This window comes from Nicotiana sylvestris, chromosome 6 (assembly GCF_000393655.2).
Source record: "Nicotiana sylvestris chromosome 6, ASM39365v2, whole genome shotgun sequence".
In the NCBI taxonomy this organism is placed as follows: domain Eukaryota; kingdom Viridiplantae; phylum Streptophyta; class Magnoliopsida; order Solanales; family Solanaceae; genus Nicotiana; species Nicotiana sylvestris.
The window spans coordinates 55886742-55906762 of NC_091062.1; positions in this window are offsets into that span (position 1 = coordinate 55886742).

Sequence of the window (20021 nt, forward strand, 5' to 3'; positions counted from 1 at the left end):
AGGTTAAATTATTACTTCTTTAATTATTTGTTTCGTATTTATTGCTTATTTTAAAGATGTTGAATATTTTGGAAGTTGCTTTGTGATATCATTGCACCATATTTGAAGTTAAATTATTCCCTGCATTGTTTATTAATCGGATTTATATTATTACATGGTGTGGACGAGAGTAAAAGTACGAAGGGTGATGCCGTGCCATTATATTTATATTATTGCATGGTGAGGACGAGAGCAAAAGTACGAAGGGTGATGCCATGCCATTATATTCCTATTATTTCATTGTGAGGATGAGAGTAAAAGTACGAAGGGTGATGCCGTGCCAATTTCATAGCATTGATTTATTTGATTTACGGTTTTGGTGATTTACTTGGTCATATTGTTGCTTAATTCAAAAGATGTTAGTTCGTGATTTCTTACTTGCCGTGTTTATGATATTTTTCCCCTTTCGCATGCCCCCTCCCAGTTAGTATTTATCATTTTATTGTTGTTTTACTGCTTTATATGTAGTTGTACAGGTTAGCCTCATCACTACCTCGTCGAGGTTTGGCTCAACACTTACGTAGTATATTGGGTATGTTTTACTCATATTACACTTCTGCACTTCTTGTGTAGATACTGGTATTGGTCCCAGCGGTGCTTGAGGTGCGTCAGCTCAAATGATTTTCATACGGAGATTAAAGGTAGATTTTCTGCCGTTCGCTGACCTTGAGGTTCGCTTCCATTTCCCACTTTTATTGTTTATCTTCTTTTTTTTTGAGCAGCTGTATATATTTTGGACTATGTTTGTAGTTTTCTAGTTGCACGTATGCTCGTGACTCCGGATTTTTGGGAGTAGATATTATCACGTAGTTTATATTAGCACTATGTTAGATTTGGCATTTATTTCTTGTTGAATATCATTTTCTTGTTTTTAACTGTGAAAATTGGTTAATTAACTATTTTATGTTGGCTTGCCTAGCAAGTGGATGTTAGGCGCCATCACAACCCTGAGGTTGGGATTCCGGATCGTGACACGTTGGAATCAGAACACTAGGTTGCTTAGGTCTTACAAGTCATGGGCAAACTTAGTAGAGTCTGGAGGATTGGTACAGAGACGTCTCTACTTATCTTCTAGAGGCTATGGAATTTTAGGGAAAAAACTTTCACTTCTTTCTTTCCCTATCATGCGATATTATTCTATCATTAATATTTGAATCATTCCATTCTTGTTCTCTCGTAGATGGTGAGAACGCGCATAACATCTACAGCCAGACAGGAGCCGGATCCCCCCTTGCAGCCACTACTAGGGGTAGAGGCCGACGTTGAGGTCGAACCAGAGGCCGAGGCGGAGGTAGAGCTCAGCCTAGGGTTCAAGTAGTAGCACCCGGAGTGGATCCTTAGATTGATCTTGAGGAGGAAATCCCAGCTCAAACTGCACTAGTCGGACCCGCTCAAGTCCTGGAGGGATTTATAGCGACTCCCCAAGACCACCAAACATATATATACCTGCACAATAAGTGCAACAAGTATAGTATGAGTACATAAATCAATGCATACCCAGTAAGTATCTAGCCTAGCCCCAGAGAAGTAGTGATGAGGGGTCGACATCGATGCTTAATAGTGGTCCAATAAATCAAATATAGTAGGAAGTAACCAAATATGAGGCAAGGTAAATAAACAGTATAAACAAGTATGGGTACGTGGTGCAATCCTCCTCTGAACAGTAACTCACACTCTCAGTTATCGGTTACCTCCTCAACTAGAGTATATATGTAAAATGGTCCCCACCAGATAGGTCGTCACAACTCAGATCAGGAAAACTCATGGATACACTGGCTTCTTGTCAAATGCTATGCATGGCGCTGCCAAGGCGAACGACCCGATCCTGTAAAAGTGTTTCATAGAGTTGCCGACGCGAACGGTCCGATCCCATAAGAGTATTTATAAAATGCCAGGATTGCACGACCAACCCCGTAGAAACAAGTTGTACAAGTTAGCCACATGTAATAACAATTTCTTTTTTAGCATAACAAATGTTTATGTACCTTTTGAAAATGAAAGGAATAAAATAAAGTCCTTTTATTTCTATCTTGTTTCTTGACTGAACGATGAATTAACTTTGTCATTTGAAAGTTAAACAAGTACTTCAAATGTTAGTGCCATAAAGAACATGAGACGTTTTCTTCAAGAGCACTGTAAACATAAGAGGGCTCTCCGTTATAAAAACCCTCACGTTAAAAGGTTGATTTTGGAAGAACTTATGCCCGGAATCAAAATCTTCGTGGAAAAATGCACCCGAAGCTTTGCACAAAAAGACGCAAAAAAGCAATCTTGCGCAAATACTTATGAAACCCCTCACGTTAAAGGGTTGATATTGGAAGAACGTATGCCTGGAATCATAATGCCTTAAAAAGAATACACCCAAGGCCTTGCATAATCAGGCGCAAACAGTAAAACTTGTGCAACACACTTAAGCAAAAAGAACGCATAAAGATTCATGTAATATTTGAGAAAAGGATGTTTTATAATAAACAGGACGAAATAGCACAAGTACGATAATTGGGAAAAGGAAAGAAAAGCTAAATTTCTTCCTCTCCGGAGCCTGGAGAAGAGAAGTGTCTGTGTCGCCAGGGGAAGTAGGTAGATTCGCTGATGCCTCAACAATTTGGCCCTCAACATCATCACCTTCCGGTTCTTCTTTAGTTCCAGAAAATTCAGAACCAGAACAAGAAGAACCAAGAGCATCAGGCTCTGCCGGGGGACCCGTTGGGAGACCATATTTAGCAGCCAATTCAAGCTCACGGGCCTTTTCAATTTCAGCATCAAAATCAATAATACCGGATTTGGCATCCTCCAAGGTTTTTCTCCTCATGTTGCACATGGCGTAAGTTTTCTCAACAACGAGGGAAGCCGCTCGGCACTTAAGTTTTTCTTTGAGTTGAGTTACCTCGGCATAAAGCTTTTCCCGTGCAAATCTAATGGACTTGATGCTAACGTCAAGATCGCGGACAGTAGAGCTAAAAATTATATTGTGCTCAAGGGTCTTCATTTACTTCTCCTCCAATCGGGCATATTTCACCCCCGCAGCAACAAGCTCTTCAGTCTTGGAATTCAAGGCTGCCTCTAAATTGGTCATTCTTTCAGCGGAGGCAGCCTCAAGATCGGATGTAGCAAGAATGACATTATGAACTTCAACCCATTTGGTTTTAGCCTCTTCAAATTGAAGCCTTAGTGGGGCGATCTCTTGGCTAAGGGTTTCTACTTCTTCTCGCTTTGCTGTAAACGAGCCTCCAATACAACAACCTTAGTGTCTTTGGCTTCCAGTTCAGAGAGGTGAACGACACTTTGCACCCGCTCTGCCAAAAGCTGACGCCGTGCGGAGGTAATTTCTTCTTTGTCATGAATCAATCTCTAAAGGTCCTCAGAAGCAAGAAAGTTGGCCTACAAAGCGAGAAGGGCAAAACTCAGGATATGTTTAGGAAAAAATAAAAGAAATAACAAAGGAAGTAAGGATTGTACCACTGTGGCATTGTGCATGGAATTGTTCAACAAACACTCTCCCGAGAGAGCCTGAATTTTTTCCCAATCTTTCTTTGAAGCCAAAGGCTTCAGATAATTAGAAAGTTCCACCGTCCTGGATAACTACATCCGATGGAGACTGAAAGAGTAACGTCCCTCCTCCTATACGATCTTCAGAGGGGGCAGTATAATTTTGGCCCAAATTCCCATGAACTTGGGGCTGGGGAAAAGGAACACCTTCTTTTTCGTCAGGTGCAGCCGATGGAGATGATGTTGCAGTTGCTGATGGAAGAGATAGGGAAGCAGGAGATGAGGCCGATGGCAATGAAAGATGAGAAGCAACCGCGACAAAAGCAGTGCTGGTTGTTGGATGCTAGCCATCGAAGATGGGAGGGACCCGGTACTCAGCCCCACAATACCGGGCATAACAACTGTGTCACGACCTAAAATCCAAACCGTCATGATGACACCTAACCCAACCATCTAGGTAAGCCAATTAATAATAAAACACAATATAATAATACTAATGTGAGTCAAAGATGAGATTATTGAATTTTATATAAACCCCCAAAGACTGGCAGTACAAATCATGAGCATCTAAGATTTATATTTCTTTACAAAAATGAACTGAAATAATTACAAAATCTGGTTGAAATGTAAATTAACAGAATTCGAATCCAATGCTACCAAAGACTAATGATAGCCATAACTGGAATGCAGGTACATCTTCAATGTCAGCCCTCGCTGTACACAACAGCATCAACACAAGTATCTGCACGCAAGGTGCAGAAGTATAGTATAAGTACAACCGACCTCATGTACTCAATAAGAATCCTAACTATCCCCGGCTAGATTAAAGAAGAAATAACTATAGATGATACTCATTAACAGTTGTGCAGTTCAATATTTCCAACTAGTATAGAACATGTGTATGATCAAATCAGGGACAATCTTAGGCAAAACCATTTTTGATGCTCATAATTCTTAGGCTTAAAGTGTTCTGCTTAGTCAACAATCCAGCATATAAGGAAGATATACAAATAAATAAGGTAATCAATTAAGGGATTGGCAAGTAAAGATGAAAGATTTCCGACATCGGATCGCTTCTCAAATTCTTATTTTATATTATAAAAGGTTTTTACAAATTTTTCTCATTTTCTTCCATTCAATTCACTAATTTAATGATAGAAATAAGTATGAAATCATGGAATGTGACCAGCTCTCCCAGAGCTCATGTCAATATCAACCGCACGGATAACTCACGTGTTGCACGGGACAACTCATGTGTTATAGTACCAATATCTGGATCCGCATGGATAACTCACGTGCTATAGTACCAATATCTAGATCCACACAGACAACTCACATGCTGCATGGACAACTCACGTGCTATAATACCAATATCTAGATCCACACGGACAACTCACATGCTGCATGGACAACTCACATGCTATAGTATTAATATTTGGACCCGCACGGACAACTCACATGCTATAGTATCAATATCTAGATCCGCATGGGCAAGTCACGTGCTGCACAGACAAGTCACGTGCTATAGTATCAATCCACCCGGTGTGGTAATGGGAACAACAGTCCAAATCATATCGCACAGAGGCAAGTATACAAGAACACATGTATATGATGGATAAAATATCAGATTTCATGCTCATGGAATGGTATAATTACATGCTAAAGTGTAGGCATGTGCAATGTGGTCTATTGTAGCTTAAATAGGCAATTTATCATAGAACAAGCAATTTCCAAGTTTTATTCAGGGGTTTAGCCTTTTCGAAACCTTAAACGTGGCTCAAATAGTTCACAACAATGATACAAATATGAAATATATTGTATCTTAAAGCTTAACAGTCAACTCTAGGCGTATCATAGCGTAAGCACTACCTCGAGCATGGATAAATACCCTGGTGCTCGCACATGGGCTCACACCCCACACATATGCGCACCGACAGTGTGTAGTTATCACAAATAATTTAGGCAACTAGTGTCTCAACTAAGTTTAGATAGGATCTTTACCTCAAACAAGCCGAATTCATAACCAAGCAAGCCAACCGATACTCTGGAAATTCCATTCCGCACGCATCAACCTCCAAACGACTCAAAACTAGCGAAAAGCAACTAAAATACATCAAATAATGCCTAAGAAAATAATTCCAAATGATAAAGGTCGAATCTTTAATCTAAAGCCCAAAGTCAACCAAAAAGTCAACTCTGGGCCCGCTCCTCAAAACCCAACAAAACTTATAAAATTCGATAACCCATTCAATTAGGGGTCCAACCATACTAGTTTCACCCAAATTCGTCTTTGAATCGATGTTCAGAACTCAAAACTTCACTCTATGAAACTTTAGACAACCCCCCCCCAAATTCAACCCTCAATCAAATGCAAAAACGAAGATAGATTCATGATATAAAATCGAAAATGAGTAGACAATACTTATCCCAATCCACATGGCACAAATTGCTTTAAGAATCGCATAAATCCGAGCTCCATAGCTCCAAATATGCACAAACAACCAAAACCTCTGAAATAGAGTACTTTATAATCACCGAGAGAATTAATGAATTGCAATCACTGAAATAACCTCGCGATCGTGAAGAGGAAAATGTAATGCCCCTGAAACTTACACTACGTGATCGCGAGAAGGCTCACGCGAACGTGAACAACACTACCTCATACCTTTGCGAACACGTCCCATATTACGCGAATGCGTTGAAGGATTTCTCTAGCCCCGGGTCCTCAACTCAACTCTATGTGAACGCGGGTTTAACCATGCGAACACAATGCTCAATATGCAGCAACCTACGCGAACGCAGACTATTATTTGCGAATGCGAAGAAGAAATACTCAGCCCCAATTTTCCCTCTACGCGATTGCGAAGAGCAGTGGCACACCTGACATCAGTAGAACTAGCAGTGCAACATGAAGAAAAATTGGTCCGAAATCGATCTAAAACATGACCGAGCCCCTCGGGACCACGTCCGAATATCCCAATAAGTCTCGTAACATAATACAGACCTAATTAAGGTCTCAAATAACGCATATCAACATTGAAACAACGAATCGTACCTCAATTCGAACTTAAATGAACGTTGAGCTTTCAACTTCCAAACCTCGTGCCGAAACATATCAAATCAATCAGGAATGAACTCAAATTTTGCACACAAGTCTCAAATGACGAAGCTATTCCAATTCCCGGAACCACAATCCGAATCTGATATAATCAAAATCAACTGCCGGTCAAACTTATGAACTTTCCAAACCTTCAAATTTTCCAACTTTCACCAATTAGTGCCAAACCCTTCTAGAAATATCCAAATGCAAATTCGGGTATACGACTGAGTCTAGAATCACCATTCGGACCTAACAGAATCATCAAAAATCTATTCTGAGATCAACTTCACAAAAGTCAAACATTGTCAACTCTTCTAACGTAAAGCTTCAACAATGAAATTTATTCTTACAAATTGATTCCAAATAACCTGAAAACCAAAAATCGACGATTCACATGAGTCATAATACACCAAACAAAGTTACACATGCCCTTAAGCAACCGAGTGAAGTGCAAATGCTCAAAACGACCGGTCAGGTCGTTACATTCTCCACTACTTAAACATACATTCATTCTCGAACGTGCTAAGTGTCGTTCTAAAGCCATCAAATCTCCACGTAACCTTACCATGCACATACCCGAGGGGTGATCCTACGTCACCCTATTCCATATAGGATCGAAAACACAACATACTGAACATCATTACTTCAATCGTAGCCCGTAAACCACAGAATCAAATTTCCAACATCCGTAATTTCCTACGAGAATCGAACCTCGCATCCATGCACTGTATAAGTCTGAACATGTTGTATCAAGCCATAACCATAACCCAAGATGTATTCACATGACATACCACACGACTCTCATACTCGTAGCAAAATTTCCGATCACAGTAGCTGCTAAAAATAGCCCAATACCAGTAATAAACCTCATATCCTACAAAACCTCATTCTAAAACCTTCGTACACTGCCGATGATGAAAGAAAAACGCAACAACTCATAACAACTCATCATATCAACAAGTCATAGAGCTCTCTATCCTCTAACAAGAACTATAGTCAATTTCTAAGCCGATCAGTGACATTATCCTTCTAATTATACTCCAATCAGATTTGATAGCACCCATTCTAGGTTTGACAACCTCGTCTTGTCAAATACATCCGCCCTACTGACATGCCATACCAATACAAACTTAAGCCGCAAATCGTGCAATCCGTGCACCAATACGCAACAATTAAAGTGTACTCAAACATAGAAAATGACTCAAATGAGAGAACCGTCCTGCAAGCTCAACAAGTACTGCCACAACGAAATGCTAAGAACCCATCAAACACCGTAGAACCATAACACATGAATCTAACATAAAGGAACATATCTCAACATAACTCCGATGCCATGTGTGACCCCATCCAAACACTGGTCCATATGAAATACCCCAAGCCAGCATGGTCAAAATCAATAACCATGCACAATTCAACATCGAATACCAAAAGTGCATGACGATAATCCCTGAGAAGCAAATAACTCAAAACCATAGTCTGGAAAGAATATAACCAAATATGCAATCAATCATTCAATACCCTAATACCCATCTCGCCCAAATTTTGATGTAAGGCCCAAACAGAACCGCACCATGTGTGCATATAATTAACAGATCACAACCCCTCGTAGCATAGAAAAGTAACTCATAGAACATATCAGAACAAAAATAAGCTCAACTCTAACCGAATGGAACATCCCTCAACCATAGCAGTACAGAGTCAACCAATCCGGTGTAGAATACATATCCTCATTGGGCTTATCAATGGGCCCCAAATTAACTTTGGTCATCCATAAAAAGATAAATAACCCTCTGAGAGTCCACGGTGACCTAACCTTAACACATACCATCCTCTGGCCATCTTTGGCCGCATTTTCACAGCCTACAACCACAAAACAATCTGCTTTTGAGAACTCATGTTCTCCAAATCCATAGAATACACGAACCACCATATTTGATCCTAGCTCCACCGCCTGAATGTCTAACACATCTATCACACACGATCATCCCACGAGGAATACTTCTATAATTCATCTGTGCCTCAATGAAAAAATCTGAATATCAATAGTCAATCAACCAAACGAGTACCGCAATACTAATAAGCATTCGTAATCCAATACACAGTGTACCTTCTGAAATGCGCACCCTTCTTAGGCAATACCAAGTATCGAAAACCGTCCATTCTATCTAAGAATTTATGACCTTACCTTCGAAACTAAACCGTGACCTTGCACACGCAAATCCCAATCCCACATAAAACACCGCATCTATCATGCCATCATATGAAAAGTACAAGAATCTCATAATCAACTCAGAGTCACAAGCAAACTATATACTCAATTAGCCAGAAACCTTCCATTTGATCTCATCTAGGAGAAAATCACAATACACAACACGATCCTCATGTCGGTAGGAAATATCCATCTCTGTCTGGGGTAGAAACCATCAAAAACTCTTCGAAACCCATTAATACGCAAGGCTTCAGAACTGAACCTCTCTAACTCAACCAAGCCACGCATGTCGCCAAACCCAAGAGAATTACCACAAAACACATGTAGAGACTCACCACATCATAAGTACCCAAAGAACCGATCATATCCATTACCGTGTTGATCTAGCCTACTACCAAGCTATCCTATTTCTCCTAGTTCCTTCCGAATTACCCTCAAGTTGACACTTCTCCTTGCCAGAACACCACAATCTTTACCCAAAGGTCACCACAAGAGATCCTAACATAGAACCGCACTGCCCTAAGGCCCATAAGCGGCTGTATTCCTTCTTAAGCACCCCAAAAGTACCACAATTGAGACACCCACTCTGAAGAGACCTTCTAAGAATCTAAAGTCATTTCCTTCACCTTCCTGATACCGAAATGTAGAATCCATAATGATATAGAAATACCAGTTGTCTTGTCACCATCTAATGTAAATATCATATCATAGCCATATAAGAAGTCGAAAAAATTCTCAATTGCTACATATAAATCTTGAACCCATTAGAACCTTCTCGAGAGCCATCTACTCTTGTCAAATCTGTATTGCACCGACCAAACAAGCCAAATAACATGTGCCCTATTAGCACAACAATACCCAAAGAAGTAACCCACATGCCTAAACAACCGAGTGAAAACCTACTCTATGCACACTACATGTGTCACAAATAGCAACTCAATCATTCCATGATTCTCATATACACATAGAGTGTAATATAACCCGTATCCAAAAATTTCCTCACTCGAGTCATCCTCGATCTTAATCTATGCAAGTCATAACTGATTCACAAGTATGCCTCAAACCGAAACCAGCACAACACATAACCATTCAGTTAAATCATCGATAGCAGACTCCCCCACTTGGCTCAAAGTCATAGATTAAAACACTCGATAACTCACAGTTCCTATACTCTATTACTGCCATAATACCGTAGTGAGATTCAACTAAATTCTTCACAAGCTCATGTTATACAAACCATATAATACTTTAAATCATATGATAAGCTCGCAATCATCCTTGTGATGGTTAGGTCAACTTGCTCAATCAATCCAAACTCAAATCGCAACACATATACCCACTGGTAGAATAGAAATCCTCCACACAACATCATAAGGATCACACATATATAGATTACCCCGCAGGTGATAATCCACCTACTTAGCCTCAAACTGACATCTTTCTATACCCTTTCACAACCACAACTACTACGCAATCACTTAATCTTCCTGAGTCTGAACTCATCAACAAGACATGAAAATCTACTTCGTTCCACAATTAAACAACATGAAAGACACCTCAACACACCCACAACTCGAGCCTATACATCACATCAAGTTAGAAACCAAGCACCCAATTATCCTTTTTACATCACACGCAAACTCTTCTCATCACATTCAAACCATTTGAACACGTCCCACAGTCATGTCATACTCATCATATAGCCATCCATCCACAAATTCCACTTATTGGGACACTGTTGGACTTATAAGTCCAAAACACATACTCACACAACCGAAATCCTCGCGCTCACTCTACATCCAGAACTCGGCCTCAAGTCCTCCGGACTGGCCCATCATCAGTACACAAAAATCATATCTTGCACATCATCCATGGAAGCACAAACCATCGATGTACAGCTGATACCGAGTTCCCACATGCGCACACAAATGCGTGGAAGGGATTCAAGGTGTTACGCTTTAAGCTAAATCAATGTCGCACGATAAGGAAAGAAAGATGGGAAGTTTATCCTAAATGCCCTGTAGCCTCTCGAAGATAGGTATGGACGTCATCATACCGATCCGCAAAACTCTATTACACAGTTGCTCATGACTTGTAGAACCTAAAAACCTAGAGTTCTGATACCAACTTGTCATGACCCAAAATCTAAACAGTCGTGATGGCACCTAACCCAACCCTTTGGTTAAGCCAATTAACAATAAAATACAATATAATAATATTGATGTGAGTTAAAGATGAGATAACGGAGTTTTATACAATTCCCCAAGGACTGGTAGTACAAATTATGAGCGTCTAAGAATTATATTCCTTTACAAAACTGAATTGAAATGATTACAACATCTGGTTGAAATGTAAATGACCAGAATTCGAATCCAATGCTACCAAGGACTAATGATACTCATAACTGGAATGCAGGTATATATTCAATGTCAGCCCTCACCGTACACATCAACATCAACAAAATTATCTGCACACAAGGTGCAGATGTGTAGTATGAGTACAACCGACCCCGTGCATTCAATAATAATCCTAACTAACCTCGGCGAGATAAAAGAAGCATGAACTATAGATGATACTCACTAACACCTGTGCAATTCAATATTTCCAACAAGTATAAAACAAGTATATTATCAAATCAGGGACAATCTCAAGTAAAACCATTTTTAATGTTCACAATTATTGGTCTTAAAGTGTTCTGCTCAGTCAACTATCCAGCATATAAGGAAGAAATACAAATGAATCAGGTAATCAATTAAGGTATTAGCAAGTAAAGATGAAAGATTTCTGACATCAGATCGCTCCTCAAATTCCAATTTTATATTTTGAAAGGTTTTTACAAAAATTTCTCATTTTCTTCCATTCAATTCACTAATTTAATGATACAAATAAGTATGAAAAATGAAATGTGACCAGATCTACCATAGCTCACATCAATATCAACCACACGGACAACTCACATGCTGCATGTATAACTCACGTGCTATAGTATCAATATTTGGATCCGCACGGGCAAGTCACGTGTTGCACGGACAAGTCACGTGCTATAGTATCAATCCACCCGGCGTGGTCATGGGAACAACAGTCCAAATAATATCGCACAGAGGCAAGTATAAAAGAACACATGTATATGATGGATAAAATATCAGATTTCATGCTCATGGACTGGTATATTTACATGCTAAAGTGTAGGCATGTCTAATGTGGTCTATCGTAGCTCAAATCGGCAAGTTATCATAGACCAAGCAATTTCCAAGTTTTATTCAGTGGTTTAGCCTTTTCGAAACCTCAAACGTGGCTCAAATAGTTCACAACAATGATAAAAATTCGAAATACGTTGTAGCTTAAAGCTTAATAGTCAACTCTAGGCGTATCATAGCCTAAGCACTATCCCGAGCATGGATAAATACCCTAGTGCTCGCACATGGGCTCAAACCCAACACATATGCGCACCGATAGCATGTAGTTATCACAAATAATTCAGACAACTAGTGTGTCAACTAAGTTTAGATAGGATCCGTACCTCAAACAAGCTGAATTCATAGCCGAGCAAGCCAACCGATACTCTAGAAATTCCATTCTGCACGCATCAACCTCTGAATGACTCAAAACTAGCCAAAAGCAACTAAAATACATCAAATAATGCCTAAGAAAATAATTCCAAATGATAATGGTCGAATCTTTAATCTAAAGTCCAAAGTCAACCAAAAAGTCAAACCTAGGCCCGCTCCTTAGAACCCAACAAAACTTATAAAATTCGATAACCCATTCAATTAGAGGTCCAACCATACAAGTTTTACCCAAATCGGACTCTGAATCGATGTTCAGAACTCAAAACATCACTTTATGAAACTTTTGACAACCCCCCCCCCCCAAATTCAACCCTTAATCAGATGCAAAAAACGAAGATAGATTCATGATATAAAATCAAAAATGAGTCCGAAATTAATCTGAAACATGACCGAGTCCCTCGGGACCACATTTGAACATCCCAATAAGTCTCATAACATAACACAGACCTACTTGAGGTCTCAAAAAAATCAAAACAATATCAAAACAACGAATCGTACCTCAATTCGAACTTAAATGAACGTTAAGCTTTCAACTTCCAAACCTCGCACCGAAGCATATCAAATCAATCAGGAATGAACTCAAATTTTGCCCACAAGTCTCATATGACGAAGCTATTCCAATTCCCGGAACCACAATCCGAATCTGATATCCTCGACATCAACTCCCAGTCAAACTTATTAACTTTCCAAACCTTCAAATTTTCCAACTTTCACCAATTAGTGCCGAACCCTTCTAGAAATATCCAAATGCAAATTAGAGCATACGACCGAGTCTAGAATCATCATTCAGACCTAACGAACCCATCAAAACTCTATTCTGAGATCAACTTCACAAAAGTCAAACTTTGTCAACTCTTCCAACGTAACACTTCAACAATGAAATTTATTCTTCTAAATTGATTTCGAATAACCTGAAAACCAAAAATCGACGATTCACATGAGTCATAATACATAATACAGAGTTACACACGCCCCTAAGCAACCGAGCGAAGTCCAAATGCTCAAAACAACCAGTCGGGTTATTACATTCTCCCCTACTTAAACATACGTTCATCCTCGAACGTGCCAAGAGTCGTTCCAAAGACATCAAATCAACATGTAACCTTACCATGCGAATACCCGGGGGTGATCCCACGTCACCCAATTCCATATAGGCTCGAAAACATAATATGTTGAACATCATTACTTCAACCTTAGCCTGCAAACCACATAATCAAATTTCCAACATCCGTAATTTCCTACAAGAATCGAACCTCGCATCTACGCACTGTATAAGTCTTAACATGTGGTATCAAGCCATAACCATATCCCATGATGTACTCACATGACATACCAAATGACTCTCATACTCATAGCAAAATTTTCGATCACAGTAGCTGCTCAAAATAGCCCAATACCGGTAATAAACCTCATATCCTACCAAAATTATTCTAAAACCTTCATACATTACCGATGATGAATGAAAAATGCAACAACTCATCATATCAACAAGTCATAGAGCTCCATCTCCTTTGGCAAGAACTATAGTCAATTTCTAAGCCAATCAGTGACATTATCTTTCTAATTATACCGCAATCAGTTATGATAACACCCATTCTAGGTCCGACGACCTCATCTTGTCAAATACATCCTCCCTACTCGCATGCCACACCAATACAACCTTAAGCCGCAAACCATGCAATCCGTGCACCAATACGCAACAATTAAAGTGTACTCAAACATAGAAAATGACTCAAATGAGAGAATCGTCCCGCAAGCTCAACAAGTACTGCCACAACGAAATGCTATGAACCTATCACACACCGTAGAACCATAACACATGAATCTAACATAAAGGATCATATCTCAACATAACTCCGTTGCGATGAGCGACCCCATCCAAACACTGGCCCATATGAAATACTTAAAGCCAGCATGGTCAAAATCAATAAACATGCGCAATTCGACATCAAGTACCAAAAGTGCATGACATAATCCCTGAGAAGCAAATAACACTCACACTCTCAGAGTACTCAATCTCACAGTCTCAAACTTTTCACTCATCATGCTCATTCACTCAGTAGTATATATGGCAAATCCGGCCCAGGGAAGATCCATCTCAGAATATATACATCAACTAACCAAAAGTCACTCAGTACTGAGTAGGGGCAAATCCAGCCCGTTGGGAAGATCCATCCCCATGTATATAAATGCTTTAGACAAGATCCATGTCTAGGGAACCATCTATCAATATAATCAACCGTTCTTACTAGGTGTATTTGTAGACTCTGGAGAGACTACTTCAGCCTAAGCGCTATAATCTGCACGGACAACTCACGTGCTATAGTATCAATATCAGAATCCGCATGAACAACTCACATGCTATAGTATCAATATCCTCACAATCAGGCCCTCAGCCTCACTCAGCCATCAGTCTCTCTAGTCTCTCTTCTCTCTCTCTCTTGGGCTCATAATGTCATGAAACTAGCCCGAATATGATGATATGATATATCAATAAATAACAATAGAGACTGATATATGATAGGCATATGAATGCATATGACTGAGGATATAAAATAACGATAACAGATAACTCAACAGCAGAAATGACATCAGTGGGTCCCAACAGGATAAACATATAACCTAGACATAGTTTCTAACGTGGATCACAGCTCAATAGCTCAAGTACGTAGAAATTTCATGGTTACAGGTAAGAACATGTAAATACACAGTACCACAAAAATAACGGAGTCACAATTCACATGGTGCACGCCCACATGCCCATCACCTAGCATGTGCATTACCTCAATACCAATCATATATCACGTAATTCGGGGTTTCACACTGTCAGCACTAAGTTTAGAAGTGTTACTTGCCTCGAACAAGCTCCAAAATTGCCATTTCGCGCGTACCAACCACCAAACGACTGAAAACTAGCCAAAAGCAATTCAAATACATCAAATAATGCCAAAGGAAACAAACCCATTAATGAATATTGAATCTTAATCAAAAGCCCAAAATCGCCCGAAAAGTCCCGTCCGGGCCCACGCCTCGGAACCCGACAAAACTCATAAAATTTGACAACCCATTCAATTACGAGTCCAACCATACTAGTTTCACTCAATTCTGACTCCAATTCGATGTTAAAAACTCAAAAATTTACATTATAAGACATTAGTCCAAAACCCCCAATTTCTCTTTAAAATTTCTCAAGCAAATGTCAAAAATAAAGATAGATTCATGAAATGAGATCAAAACCAAGTGTAGAACACTTACCACAATTCTTGTGATGAAAATTGCTCTAAAAATCGCCTCAATCCGAGTCCCACATCTCAAAATATGAAGAAAGAACCAAAACATCGATTTTAAAGTTTCTGCCCAGCATTTTCGCACCTGCGGTACATTAGACACTTCTGCGACATAACCTTTGCTTCTACAGAATCAGCTGAGAACTCGACCCTCGCACCTGTGGACAAAATATCCGCTTTTACGACATCCCATGTGCGAGCACCTGTGAAATACCTCACTCTTGCGCTCCATCACTTCGCACCTGCGCATCTACATCTTCGCTCAAATCTCCTCTTCTGCGGTCTTCCTCACCCAACACTCACCTCGCTTTTGGGGCCATCGCACCTGCGCAAAACTAGCCGCAGGTGCGATCAAACCACAACCAGCAACCTTTAGCAATGCACTATGTAACTAAAGTGATCTAAACCTCGTCCGAAACTCTCCCGGGTCACTCGGGACCCCGTTCAAATATACCAACAAGTCGAATAACATAACACGGACCTACTCGAGGCCTCAAATCACGCATAACAACATCGAAACGATGAATTGCACCTCAAATCAAACTTAAATAAACTTTGAACTTTCAACTTCCATAACTCATTATGAAACATAGCAAATCAACCCGGAACCACAATCTGAATCTGATATCAATAAGTCCACTCCCGATCAAACTTGCCAAAAATCTAACTTTTTGCCATTTCAAGTCGAATTCAACTACGGACCTTCAAATCATAATCTGGACATGCTCCTAAGTCTAAAATCACCCAACGGAGCTAACATAACCATCAAAACTCCAATCCGAAGTCAAATACTAATAAATCGAACTTCGTCAACTCTTCCAATTTAAAGCTTCTTAGTTGAGAATCTTTCTTCCAAATCAATTCCAAATAACCTGAAAACCCAAAACCGACGATTCACAAAATTCAAAATACATCAGATGGTGTTGCTCATGCCCGTAAACTACCGAACGAAGTGCAAATGCTCAAAATGATCAGTCGGGTCGTTATATCCTCCCCCACTTAAACATACGTTCGTCCCCGAACGTGCCCAGAGTTATTCTCAAAGCCATCAAACCACCGTGTAACCTTACCATGCACATTCCGGTTTGATCCTACATCACCTACCCTATATAGGTCTGATAACACAATATAATTGAAATTTCATAATTCAACCTAGCTCATAAACTATAGAACCAAATTTCCAACATCTAGAATTTCATACAAGACCGAACCTCGCAACCTACACACTGTATAAGTCTGAGCCAGCCGTATCAATCCATCACCGTAACCCAAGATGTAATCACATGATATACCACATAACTCAAATACTCATAGCTATAAATTCTAATTATAGTAGCTGCTCAAAACAACCAATACCGGTAATAAAATTCATATAAAATAAAGCCTCATTCTAATACCTTCGTACACTGCCGATGATGAAAGAAACATGCAAAACTCATAACCATTCATCATATCAATGTGTCATGGAGTTCCCTCTACTTTGAAAAGAACTATAGCAAATTTCTAAGCCGACTTACGATATTATCCTTCCCAACATACTGTAATCAAATCCGATAGTATCCCTTCTAGGTTCAATGACCTCATCTCATCCAACACGATCACTCCAGTAACATATCATATCAATACAATCTAAAGCCATAACCCGTGTAGTTCGTGCACCAATAAGCAACATTCCAATGCACTCAATCATGGTAAATGACTCAAACGAGAGAACTGTCCCTCAAGCTTAACAAGTACCATCACAGTGGAATGCTAAAAATCCATCGCACACCGTAGAAACATCACACGATTCTAACACAAAGGTTTATACCTCAATGTAACTCCATTGCAATGTGTGACCCCATCGAAACGTTGGTCCATATTATATACCTCGAGCCACCTAACCCTGCGCGATTCGACATCAAGTTTCCAATGTGCATTATTAGAACCACGGAGAAGCAAACGACACAGTACCACACAAGTCCGAAAGAACACAACCAATGCTCTATCAATCATGCAACACCCAATTACTCACCTCGCTCAAGTTTCGCTATAAAGACCAAATAGAACCGCATCATGTGTGCACATAACCAAAAGATAACAACCCCTCATAGCATAGAAGAGTAACTCATGGGACATATCAGATACAAATAAAAATTAGTTCCAGCCGAATGATACATTCCTCAACAATGGTAGTACAGAGCCAACCCAATCTAACCTAGTGCAGAATACACATCCTCGTTGGGCCTACCAATGGGTCCCAAATCATCTCTAGTTATCCACAAATAGATATATAACCCCCTCAAAGGTCCACAAGGACCTAACCATAACATGTTTTATCATCTGGATAACTTGGCCACATTTTCACAGTCCATAACTATGAGCCAATCTGCTCTTGAGAACTCCCAGACTCCAAATCCATCGAACAAACGAATTACCATAATCGATCTCAGCTCCATCGCCTGAATGTCTAACACATCTCTCATACATGATCATCCCACAAGGAAATACTTCTCTAATTCTTCCATTCCACATAGCAATATATGAAAATCAACAGTCGATCAACCAGGAAAGTTCCAAAACATCAATGAAGTTTCCATAAATCATAACACAGTGTGCCTTCTAGAATGCGCACCCTTCTCAGGGAATACCAAGTAGTAATATCATTTATCTAGTCATCTGAAATCGTCCACATTGCCTAGGAATTCATAACCTTCCCTTTAAAACCGAGTCATGACCTTGCACATGCAAATCTCGATCACACACAACATACCACATCTTTCATGACATCATATAAAAAGTACGAAAATCACATACTCCACTCCGAGTCATATGCAACTACATACTCAATTAGCCAGGAACCTTCCATTTGATCTCATCCGGGAGAAAATCACAATACACAGCATGTTCCACACATCAGTAGGAAATATTCACTTCGAACCGTGGAAGAAACCATTAAGAACTCTTTGGAATCCATTTGCACAAAACCAAGCTATCAGAACCGAGTCCTTCTAACTCAATCAAGCCACGCAGGTCATAAAAAACCCATGAGCATTACCACAAATCACCTGTAGAGACTCAGCACATAATAAGTACAGAAAGAACCAATCATACCCATTATCATGCTGATCCAACCTATTACCAAGTTGTTCAAATTCTCTTATTTCCTTCCGAATAACCATCAAGTTGACACTTTTCCTTGCCAGAACACCATGATCCTTACCCAAAACTCACCATAAGAGGTCTTAACATAAAATCACATGCCTTAAAGCCCATAAGCCGTTGAATGCTCTCTTAAGCACCCTAAAAGTAACACAACTGAGATACCCACTCCGATGAGATCTTCTGTGAATATAAAGATGTTCCTCTTACCTTCTTGATACTAAAATGTAGAATCCATAAGGATATAGAAATTCCACAAGTCTCGACACCATCAAATGTAAATCTCAGTTTCTAACCATATACACATCCTGAAAATTTCCAATTGCTACATTTAAACCTTTCATCCATTAGAACCATTATCAAGAGTCTTCCATTCTGATCAAATCTCAATTAAACTGACCAAATGGACCGAACGACCTGTGCCCTTTTGCATATCAATACCATAAGAAGTAATCCATATGTCTAAGCAACCGAGTGAACCCCTACTCCCAGCAGACTATATCCGTCACGGGTAACAAACTCGATTCATTCCATGATCCTCATATACCCATTGAGTGTAATACAACCCATATCAAGAAATTTCGTCACTCGAGTCATCCTTGATCTCAACCTCTACAAGTCATAACAGGTTCACCAGTATACCTCAAACTAAAACCAATACAACACATAACCGTGAAATTAACTCATCGGTAGAAGACTCCCCCACATGGCTAAAGCCAAGGAATAAAGCATATGATAACTTACAATAACCACACCCCATACTGCCATAATACCATAGTGAAATTCAATTAAATCCTTCATAAGCTCATGCAACACAAACCACAAAATACCTCAAATCATCTGCTAAGCTTACATTCATCCTCGTGACGGTCAGGTCAACTATTAGAACCTATCCAAACTCAAATCACACAAATATAGCCCTCCGATAGATAAGGAATCCTCCACACAACCTCATAAATATCATGCATCCGTAGATTACCTTGCAGGTTATAACTCACTTGCTTAGCCTCAAGCTGACATCTCTTTATACCTTTACACAGCCACAACTACTATGCCATCACTTAATCTTCCTGAGTTTGAACTCATAACATGACATGGATATATACTTCACTCTACAATTAAACAACATGAAAGATCCTTCAACACACCCATAACTTGAGAATATACTTCAAATCAAGACAGAAATT